Source organism: Dicentrarchus labrax, unplaced genomic scaffold (assembly GCF_905237075.1).
Source record: "Dicentrarchus labrax unplaced genomic scaffold, dlabrax2021, whole genome shotgun sequence".
In the NCBI taxonomy this organism is placed as follows: Eukaryota; Metazoa; Chordata; class Actinopteri; family Moronidae; genus Dicentrarchus; species Dicentrarchus labrax.
In genome coordinates this window covers 88,258-99,048 of record NW_026136713.1, presented here as the reverse complement: position 1 = coordinate 99,048, position 10,791 = coordinate 88,258, and the positions used below count along the sequence as shown (strand labels likewise).

At 38.1% G+C, this 10,791-nt stretch overlaps 3 non-coding genes across 3 annotated transcripts; all 3 read left to right on the top strand.

The window, feature by feature from the left end:
* The first annotated feature begins 5,690 nt into the window (after positions 1-5,690).
* On the top strand, positions 5,691-5,762 carry trnat-ugu (transfer RNA threonine (anticodon UGU)). The gene has a single exon. It is a non-coding gene; the product is annotated as a tRNA-Thr (tRNA).
* A 712-nt stretch (positions 5,763-6,474) lies between these two features.
* trnat-cgu (transfer RNA threonine (anticodon CGU)) lies at positions 6,475-6,546 on the top strand. Its single transcript has one exon. It is a non-coding gene; the product is annotated as a tRNA-Thr (tRNA).
* A 2,406-nt stretch (positions 6,547-8,952) lies between these two features.
* On the top strand, positions 8,953-9,024 carry trnat-cgu (transfer RNA threonine (anticodon CGU)). Its single transcript has one exon. It is a non-coding gene; the product is annotated as a tRNA-Thr (tRNA).
* Positions 9,025-10,791: the final 1,767 nt, after the last annotated feature.

Sequence of the window (10,791 nt, the reverse complement as noted above, 5' to 3'; positions counted from 1 at the left end):
ACACAGCTGACTATAAGTTGGCCATGCGGCGTGGCCGTAACACAATGTTAACTCTTTTCTAAAACATCGATCTCACCTTATGTAATGAGTGCAATCGTTTTAAGGCGGCTAATCGCAGTCTCTTGGAGGGCGTAAATTCACAGCTCCAACCCGTTTGGGTAACAAGACTTCCAGCGACGCCAAAATCTGTTTGAAAACTCGAAAACCTGCTTACCAATGCGAGAAGATACAAGAGGTCACTTCCTGGGTGGGCCTGCCTTTTGTGCTGGGGCACAGGGGTCACAGGTGACTTTGTTGATACAAACACATGACCTGAACAGGCGTGCGCTGGACATCCAGGTGCTGAAAGCACCGCCTCTGGCAGTCAGTAGAAACGAAATAGAACAATTTGTGACTAGTTAAATAATCAGCCATAACCTCACACTGAGAGGTTGTCTTGATTAAAGGATTCGTGGGTTCTGGAATAAGAAAGACATTGCGTCACGATCACATGGTCATTTTTCCTTTGATAGTCTGAAAATGTATCTTTCTTTTTTATGTTGGTGATGCAAGACATTAGACAGTAATTTAACAGAGAGGTATGTTTTATGTGCAGGACAGGTGATGCAGGGGATTTTAGCTCCCAATACGTTTATTGGAAAGAAAAAGACAATGTTTCAACCAGCGTTGACTGTCAGTTGAACACGTTGAAGCCCTAACCTTTCGTCATCTGCACACGTGTCTCTATAACAATACCACATTACTTCCTCCTTCACTCCCGACTGGCTTTGTCACTTGAACATATCCAGATATAATGTATGTTTTTGAGGATTTGCTGTCCATGAAGGACAGTGTTTGGAGGACACCTGCCTATTCTAGTGAATTCCTTGCTACAATATAGTGCCATAGTAGTTCAACAGTATAGTTAATAAAAATGAAATAGTTTTCTAATTCATACAATATTTTTCCATCAAAAGTATTTTCAGACAAAATGAGGTAAAACAACGCTGGTGGTAAATGTGAGAGCATTAGTTGAATATATCAGACACACTGCAGGGAAGGTGCTGCATGCAAATATGACAGAATAATACATCAGCTACAGAATCTATGATTTAAAATGTGTTAACCTCCACCGACAAACACCCGGTGTCATCCAAGCCTTATCAATAATGCAGAGCTCTGCTGTTTATGGATGTATTCTTTTTGGACAAGCCATGCTCAGTGGGCCTGTTGAAAGCAACACCATGTCACTCTGAATTGGTTATCCACAAGTAAGTACTTGAAGAGCTCCTACTATTCTGACAGTAAACACAACTTGTCACACGTTCAAGTGTTTTAGTGTGGAAATCATAACAAAAAGGACTCTGCAACCAAACTGTATTTTTATGAGGGACGGGAGTTTGGATGAGGAGAAAATATGCACTGCGAGGAATAATGTCATACGTGTGGCAACTCCTCTACTGGTCTCTGGCTGAAGTCTGTCTGCTCCATCACCCCCACAGTGTGTGAAGGGCTTGACATCCATCTTCTACCCCTTAGAACTTGAAGTACTTATATTATACCTCAGGGGTCCATCAGAAAGGTGCTCCTGCATCAGTTGGTGTGAAGCTTTTATAGTCAATGTAAATCAGTACTTTTAAATAAAATGTAACAGCTTTCCCCACACTAACCAGGATTTTGCTCTCCAAACATCTTTAAACGCCTCTCAACATCACATCACATCTCACTTCCTCGGAAATTCTCTTTGTTGGCTTTTTCAGAACCTTTACTGTAAAAGTAGAAGTTAATGAATAAAGTGATCTGTTCACAAGTGGACAGTTCTAAATATAAATGTAAACGGCTGCCGAGACGCATTGTGATCTGATCACAACAAAAAAAGTATATTTTTTATGCAAAAAGTAAGTAAGAGTTGCATTAAATGGATATAGTTCTGCATAATGTATAGAACAGGTAGACAGGAAATAGGAATTAAAGGCCAAATTTCAACAGGAAAGTAAAGACTATTGTGAAAATGTGTGAATTTAGGCCTAAAGTGACACAATGTAACAGCCACCCTTGGTTAGTAATTTCAGTTGAAAGATCTGTTGTCACCAGACCGATTGACACACACACACACACACACACACACACACACACACACACACTGTTCTGTGTTTCTGCTCTTGGATACTCTACAATTTTCCAGTGTCACTTGAATTACAATGTAAGCAAATGGACTCCTCAGCAGACCGACTCAGGGCTAATGATAGTGATCGCAGCACAGACACACAAGTCTGTATAGTGTGTTTTGCTGCTGATGTGTGTATTTCCTTTTGTTTGTGACATTTGGAGGCTCAGCATGTGTTTTTCTCTGTGACTGTACACGCATCCACGCTTCACTTGCTGCATGGGTTGACACAAGTGTGTGTGTGTGTCCTGTCAGTCACGATCATGCTTATGATGTTGGAAAAAGCTCCCAGCTAGTAAGCCTGAAGGGAGAAGCAGAGCAATTCATAACATTTCAAGTCTGTATTTAAATATTTCTCATTTTTCTTTTTGGACAGTGTGGAGATGTATACATCTGCTTTTTGTATGACTCCTAGTGTGTTTTTGTATTCAATTATACTTTATACCCCAAACACTTTAGAGTTCAAAGTAGTGGACACACTGTAAAACCTGATTAGTTAGTTCAACTCAAACTGTTTAGGGAAACCGTTTAATCTTATTAAAGATATGAAAGATATTTGATATGAGTAGCTCAAATATTTATTGTCAAGGTAACTTGGGTAAATTAAGTTAACCATTTCAATTTAATTCATTTAATTTAAGTTACACTTAAATACATCTGCTTTATACAAATTTTACCACCAAGTTGAATTTACTCAGTTTTCTTCCACTAAAGCAAATTATTACCTGTCAAAACAGCTGACGTACTCTAAAAACAATTTATAAGTCATTGATTATTAAAATGGTTGCCAATTCATTTCTTTTAGGTGACTAACATCATAATGCATTATTATGCTTACGTTTTTGTAAAGTCAATTTCAAGAAAACGAGTCAGTGGAACAAATTGGAATTACATTGCCAGTACTTACTTAAAATACTGCACACATTTAAAGTTTACTCAAAACAAGAGAGTCGCTTCAACAATTCATTGTTGAGGCAAGTTGGGTTTAATTCATATGAATGAGTGACTCCAATTCTTTTAGAGGATTAGTTTATGTTAACTCACTTATTTTATTAAGATGTGTTGTCAGGTTTTACAGTGCAACTTGATATTTTTATGTCATGGTGGTGTTAGTTGACAAGTCAAACCCTAATGATACTAATGTGATGGACTGAATTCATTATTGCTGCTAACACTCCGGGTGCTCTTCCCTAACTGACCAGAGCAGACACAAACCCCTATAACTTCAGTTTCTACTGCTACAGCAACTTAACAATAACTCAACAGCAAGAAATAATTATTGTGTACAAGTACAAGTGATCGATCCTCATTAGCATAAGTAGGACACAAATAAGTGTACCATCTGCCAGGTTCTGTAAAAAGCAACATTTTCCAAGGACTTAATCCCTATAACATTGTGCTTGTGTCAGTAATGTATAAGATTTAGGTACAAACGGAATTTTAAGATAGAGAGCAGCCATGCACTCTTCTCAGCTCTTGGTATAACTCTAAAATTCACAGTTTAACAGCATAAATTCCACTGCAGTCACAGTAAACATGCTAACACACTGCCTGAGCCATAAGTAAGTGAAAAAGTAACTGTAAAAAAAAGTAAATAGTGTGATTGGGTAATACACTGAAGAATAATGTAACCCCTCATATGCGCAGTCACACAGATGATGGTGGAATCCCAAGATGATAAAACCCACACAAACCACAGCAAAGAGGTGTGATGGCCAAGCGGTAGGGCGTTGTTCTTGTAAACCAAAGATCATAGGTTTCAACCCCATGCCTTTAGTTGGATAAGTAGGACATGGTTGCCTCCAGTCCGTGTGCCACCAAAGTTGTAAACCAAAGATCATGGGTTTGAACCCCGTCCATGCCTTTAATTGGTATACATACATAAGTATACCTATAGAACAGAGAAATTCTTGAATCTACCAATAAAACAATTTGTGACTAGTTAAATAATCAACCATAACTTCACACTGAGAGGTTGTCTTGAGTAAAGCATTTGTGGTTTCTGGGTGCAGTGCCTTTGTGCACCTTTTTATCTTTTTTACATGATACAGTGTGTGTTCATGTTAATGGAGTTTGCTTGAATGATGGCAGAATCATCATCAGGAAGAACATTTATAATCTGAAATGCTTATGATACATGTTCAGCAGACTTGGTGTTAATCCCTTCATGTCTGATAAAACTGGTATTTCTTCATAAACAGGAGTGTTGGACTGAGTGCAAATAAAGCAGCTGCATTCTAAATACTGATCATTTGGATAAGTCCTCTTCAGGGTCGGTAATAAGTTGTGTTCTTTTCACAGTATTAGGCACCAGTCCACATTTATTAATCTCTCTTGTACTTTATGTGACTACTGTAAAACATGAATGATAAGATTTACTTTTAGCAGAGTATTTTAGTATTGCTACTTTTACTTATCTGAATACTTCTTCCACCACTGAAAATATCTGTATGCTCACTCCGGGTCATATAGTATTATAAAGGACAGTATTATAACTAGGGTGGCCATTTCAAAAAGGAGGACACTTTGTATACACGGGGACACGCAAGCAGATATTTGTTTGGTATGATCCGGTTTTAAATTTTAATGTTTTTCCACCACATTACATGGGGCATACGGATGCCACATAGCTAATAATAAATATACAAAATACAGCTCATGACGTGTTGATAGGTCACTACACGAAAATGTAACCAATGAAATTTCTTATTTTGACACATATTTTTAGCCAATAAGTATTAAACTAACGAGGTAATGTGTCAAAAGGCGGACCTTTTTAGTTATTTTCTCAAAAGGAGGACAAATGAGTGTGGCTGCGCCTGCAGCCGGACAGGGCATTAAAAAGCCGGATGAATGGCCACCCTAATTATAACACTGTGATAAGAATCAATGCATGTCAATAACTATATGGTTCTGTCTTAGTTTATAAAGCAATGATTTACAAAACTAATCTCCATTTCGATCGTGAAAGGAGGTGTCCCACAGATGCTATACAAAAAGAAAACAAACAGAAGGGGGCATGGTGGCCAAGTGGTAAGGCGTTTGTCTTCTAAACCAAAGATCATTGGTTCAATTCCATCCATGCCTTTAACTGGATGAGTAGAACATGGTTGGCTCTGGTTAAAAAAAATTAAATAAACACATGTTTATGATGATAAGTATTCCACCAGAGCTGACTCAGGTTTACTACCTCCACTTGAAAGTATACATATCTGCCAAGCCAATGGACTCACATGTCTGCTTTTTCTACTTTTTAAGCATTGAAATTAAGTTGTTAAGTATAAAATGATCTGTTTTTTATTCTCTTTCGCAATGGGCTGTCACAACCATACAATACACACATGCACAACCCTAGATTCCTCCTGATCCTCCATCAAGCAATACAAGCAAATGGGTGAAGCTGCATGAGCCATAAGTAACGTATGATATAGTGTGATTGTGTAATACCCTGAAGAAAAATGTGACCCTTCATATGCTAGCTGGAATCGTGGCACAATCAAAAAACTGACAAAACAAACAAATACACACAATGAGCTAAGACCAAGGTGTGGTGGCCAAGTGATAAGACGTTGGTCTTGTAAACCAAAGATCATGGGTTCAATCCCCATCCATGCCTTTAAAGAGATGACTAGGCTGTGGTATAGAAAAGAATGCACCCTTAAAGAACATGGATTGGAGAATTTGCACCATGACCTGCTTCAACCATTGTTTGAGTGATTCATGAGTCACTGGTGGAATAATCAACCAAGACCTCACACAGAGTGGCACTTCCTGTTTGATTCTGCTATCAATAACTGTAGCTCATTGTTAGATACTTTCAGCAGCTCTATTCCGCTCTTTATGGACCCCAAATTCAAACACATATTTTTCCCTTCACCTGTAGTTCTGTTTATCCATCTAGACTGTTTTGGTTTAAGCTGCTGTGTTCTGGAGATGTCTGTCTTCTCTCCAATATAATGGAAGCAGATGATACTTGTGGTGCTCAATATCTCTTTTCAGAACCCCTGACCCGGTTACTAAAGGTATTCCACAGACCTTGTTGTGAGCAGTTTCATCTAGGAACTATTTTCTTTCTATCAAACTACACCCAGCAACCGTAGCTGGCTGATAGCTATCTCAGTGGTACTAGGTGAGCTTGCTGACATGACAGCTCAGCTGGGGAGGACAGCATTAATGTTTAAACATGCATGCTACCCTCTGTGCAGTGATATGTAGAAATAGTTCCTATATGAAACGGCTCATAACAAGGACTTTCTGGAATAAGACATTGCTGGTTTGGTCTCATAAACCAAGGATCATGGGTTCAAAGGGAGAAAGGTGAACTACAAGGCGTGGTGGCCAAGTGGTAAGGCGTTGGTCTCGTAAACCAAAGATCATGGGTTCAATTCCCATCCATGCCTTTAAATGGAGATCACAAATGAGACCCTAGAATTTCAACATGATCTGCTTCAACCATTCTTCTGACCAATTAAACAATGTGATTAATGGGTGGTTGATGGAGTAATGTGTGTTTGTGCTCTCAATAATTGTACCTCCATGTTAGACACTTTCAGCAGCTCTCTTCTCCTCTTTAACTATTATAAGAACACCTAACTACAATTTCAACCCTCTTACCTTTAGTTCTGTTTATCCATCTAGATTGTTTTAGTTTGAGTTTTGGGAAAGAAAACTAACTGTGATTGAAGTTCCACCATTAGCTGACTCAGATTTTTTCCCTCCAGTTCAAAGCATACATTTCAGCCAATAAAGGTGTTATGACTTTGCATGTTACCAATAAAACAATGATATTCCTGAGTTATTGACTGAGTAGTCAATCGAGTTTGTTTGTATTTGCATTATTAATAATTGTAGCTTATGAAGAAGCAGAGACTGTTAGCCACTCTATCCCTCTCTTTATTTCATTTAGTGTTGATTCTGGTGCCCCCTGTGGGCAAAAGCAGTAGAACATCAGAATTGAGTATACACCAGGGTGGAAATTAGAAGGTGTGGTGGTAATGTGTTGGTCTCATAATCCAAACTTTCAGATGGTCAGTCCAGCCATTTCCGATATGCTCTATGGAGCTGTAAAATAAGGCACCTTTGCACTTTAATGCACACACATTGTATTGTGTAAAAAAAGGGAAAAGCAGAACAATGGAAGGTGTGGTGGCAGAGTGGTAAGGTGTTAGTCTTGTAAACCAACGATCATTGGTTCGATGAGAATGAATTGGTTTTATGTACAAAGGGAGTGGGGCACCTTCAATGGAGTCCACCATGTTTTTACAGTAGCCCAGAACGGAAAAACTGTGTAGATAGGGTCTTTTGTGTTTTTCGTCACCTACATAGTTTCACCTACATTTCGATCGTGAAAGGAGGTGTCCCACAGATGCTATACAAAAAGAAAACAAACAGAAGGAGGCATGGTGGCCAAGTGGTAAGGCGTTTGTCTTCTAAACCAAAGATCATTGGCCGTCAAATCCACACGCCAGTGGTGTTCAGTTAGTTGCAATCTGCAACTCCACTACTCCACTAAATCCTACACACTGGTGCTTTTATTCTTTAAACATTTTTGGGGATTATCTGGTAATCAACAAATGTACAATAATGTGTACTTATGATACAGGTCCAGCAGACTTGATGATAGTCGCGTCATGGCTTGTAAAACTGGTGCTTCTTCATAAACAAATTCATTGTTTCATTCATCTCAGTGCGAGTAAAGCAGCAGCAGTATACTGATGGTCTGACTCTTCAGGGGAGGTCATTAGCTGTGTTATTTTCACAGTATTAGGAACCAGTCCCCATTTATTCATCTCTTCTCTTGTACTTTATGTGACTCTTGTAAAGATAAGATAAGATAAGATAAGATAAGATATGTACTTTATTATTCCCCTATTGCGGGAATTCGTTTTTTCACTCTCTTTTTTTTAGAAAACATGAACATATGAATAAATACATTTACTTGTAGCAGAGTATTTTAACACTGTAGTATTGCTGCTTTTACTTATCTGAACACTTCTTCCACAAATGAAAATTTAACCCCCACCAAAAATAAATTGTTATTGTCAAGGATCTAGGATGTTGATGGAGCTTCAAAGCCCCAAAAATGGCAATGAAAATTTCAGAATGCTCACTCCGGTTCATGTAGCATTATAAAGGACACTGTAGTAAGAAGGAATGTATGTCGATAACAAGGTTCAAGGTTATTTCAAGTTGAAGATGTCTAGTGACACTGATGTGCTTTCATGTGTTATCTGAGTGCTTGATAAACATTTTAATATTACTTCAGTTTAATTTATACAGTAATAAATAATTTTTTTTTTTTTTAAAAAGAACAACAAAAATCAAGCTATTCTGTTTTCTAATAAGAACAAATATGGATTGTGCTCAGAGTGCACTTAAAGAGATACAAAGAGAGTGAGAGTCACACTAAACACTGAAGTATAAATTGTACATAGTTTTCCTGTTCAAAAGATTTCCTGGACACCCAAATAAGAAAAAAAGTTTGTTCATTCATGTTTGTATTGATATACAGTATACATACGCTATATTATTGAGCATCTAGTCTTTTCTCCCAGCTAGGCAACAACACTTCATCCACCTGACGCCTGATGTCTCGCCTTTAAAAGAACAGATGGAAAAACCTTTTGGCATTCCTACGTTCAGCAGTCATAGGTGATCATAGACCTTCCACCTTCATGCTGACAAAAATACTTGCACTGAAAACTGACATTGTCCCAAATTATCATGAAATTTAGCAGAAAGTCAGCCCATATGCTCCCTAACACACATTGTATCATGAAAAATAAAGGAAAGACTTCACAAAGCCTGGCGTGGTGGCCAAGTGGTAAGGCGTTGGTCTCGTAAACCAAAGATCATGGGTTCAATCCCCATCCATGCCTTTAATGGGATATGTTCATGAACCTTTAAGGAAAATTTGTAATGAGCTGAGATAATAACTTTACATGTTTGGTAAGAAAATCCCCCTCTCCTCACACTGACCAGAGCACATCTGTTATTGGGTTCACAACTAGTTTACATATCCTTGCACAAGCTGCGCAACCCAAGGCGTGGTGGCCAAGTGTTAGGGTACTGTTCTCGTAAACGAAAGATCATGAATACAATTCCCATTTGTGCCCTTAAATGGATGTGTAGGACATAGTAGGCAAAAAAAGTTCAAACACAAAATGAAAGGTTTTTTCCCTTCAGTCAAACTGCACCCTTTTTTCATTTAAAAAGTGACAAACTAGTGTGTAACACTTTTAAGAAGGTTTAATCAATAAATTAATTTGTATGAAGGTCATAGAAATTGCCCATTGTGGCAGGGATTTGTGTGTCCAGTACAACAGGGCAACCTGCTTGAAGGTGTGTTTATAACTGATGATTGAGCTTATCAATTTGATTACACACTTCACTACTTAATCAGTTACACAACATTATACCTGTAAATCTGTTCTGATTTTGCAAATTTGGTGGTTCTTAACACATTCACATATCCTTATATGACCACATCTAAATGTACTTTAAATTACATTTATTATTGTGTTTATTCTTTGGTCAATGCGGCTCCTTTAACATTTACCAAATGTTAACACTTTTCCCAAATACACTTTATAATGCAGCTTAATTTCATTTGCACATTTCCAAAACATGAATGACTGTTAAAGTTTACAAACACATTATACCTCCATTACCAGGATATCTTAAATAATGTTAATTTTTATGATTTGCAATATCTTTTATGTTGACAATTTTTGTTAAATGTTTAGAACAAACTTTCTTTGGCAATGTTGTACTTTTATAAATTTTCCTTATGTTTGTTCCTTAACTTCATTGTTGTAAAACTTTAAGTGCATCTTCAACGTTTTCATTATCTTGCATGCATACTGCTACATGTCTTCTTTTCTTTTTAAATTGTGAATTGTGTAATGTTCATAGGAAAAATTGCCTTTTAAGAGGCAGAAACCTAGGACAGACCCTTCGGCTCTAGGTGGGTGGTCGTCTGCCTCGACCACTTGAGGTGAGAGAGAGAGAGAGAGAGAGAGAGAGAGAGAGAGAGAGAGAGAGACAGACGCACAGCAACAACAGTAGCAACAACTACACTAATAGTAGTGACTGATGATGATGGACATGAATAAGAGAATTATATAACTAAATATAAACTGTAATCTTTTGTTAATGTTACTTTTACAAAACAATATATACAGTATGTTGATGAATAGTAACCCCTATGTGTAGGATTTAAACATTTCTGAGGACTGACTAGTGGCAGTATCAAAAAGACAGCATGGTAGACAGCAACATAGGCTAAAACAATAATGTCTAGTCAGTGAGTCCTCGCACTCAAAGAGATACGAAGACTATAAAAGGAGTCATCTTTGCACTTTAAGGAAGACAAATGTATAATGTAAAAAATTGAAGAAAAGTGTCACAGCAGGAGGGGCGGAGGTAAGTGGTAAGGCATTGGTCTCATAAACCAAACATCATGGGTTTGATCCCCATTCGTGCCTTTAAAGGCTAGGACGCACCAACCCGACGGCTGACCGTCGGCAGAAAAGCAGTTGGACTGATCTCCCCGAGTTGGTCAAAAAAGTGCCTGGAGCGCACGTTCTGCACGTGCGCGAGGCGTAATACGTCCCCATAACAGCGGGCGGCGCTAATCGTCCCCA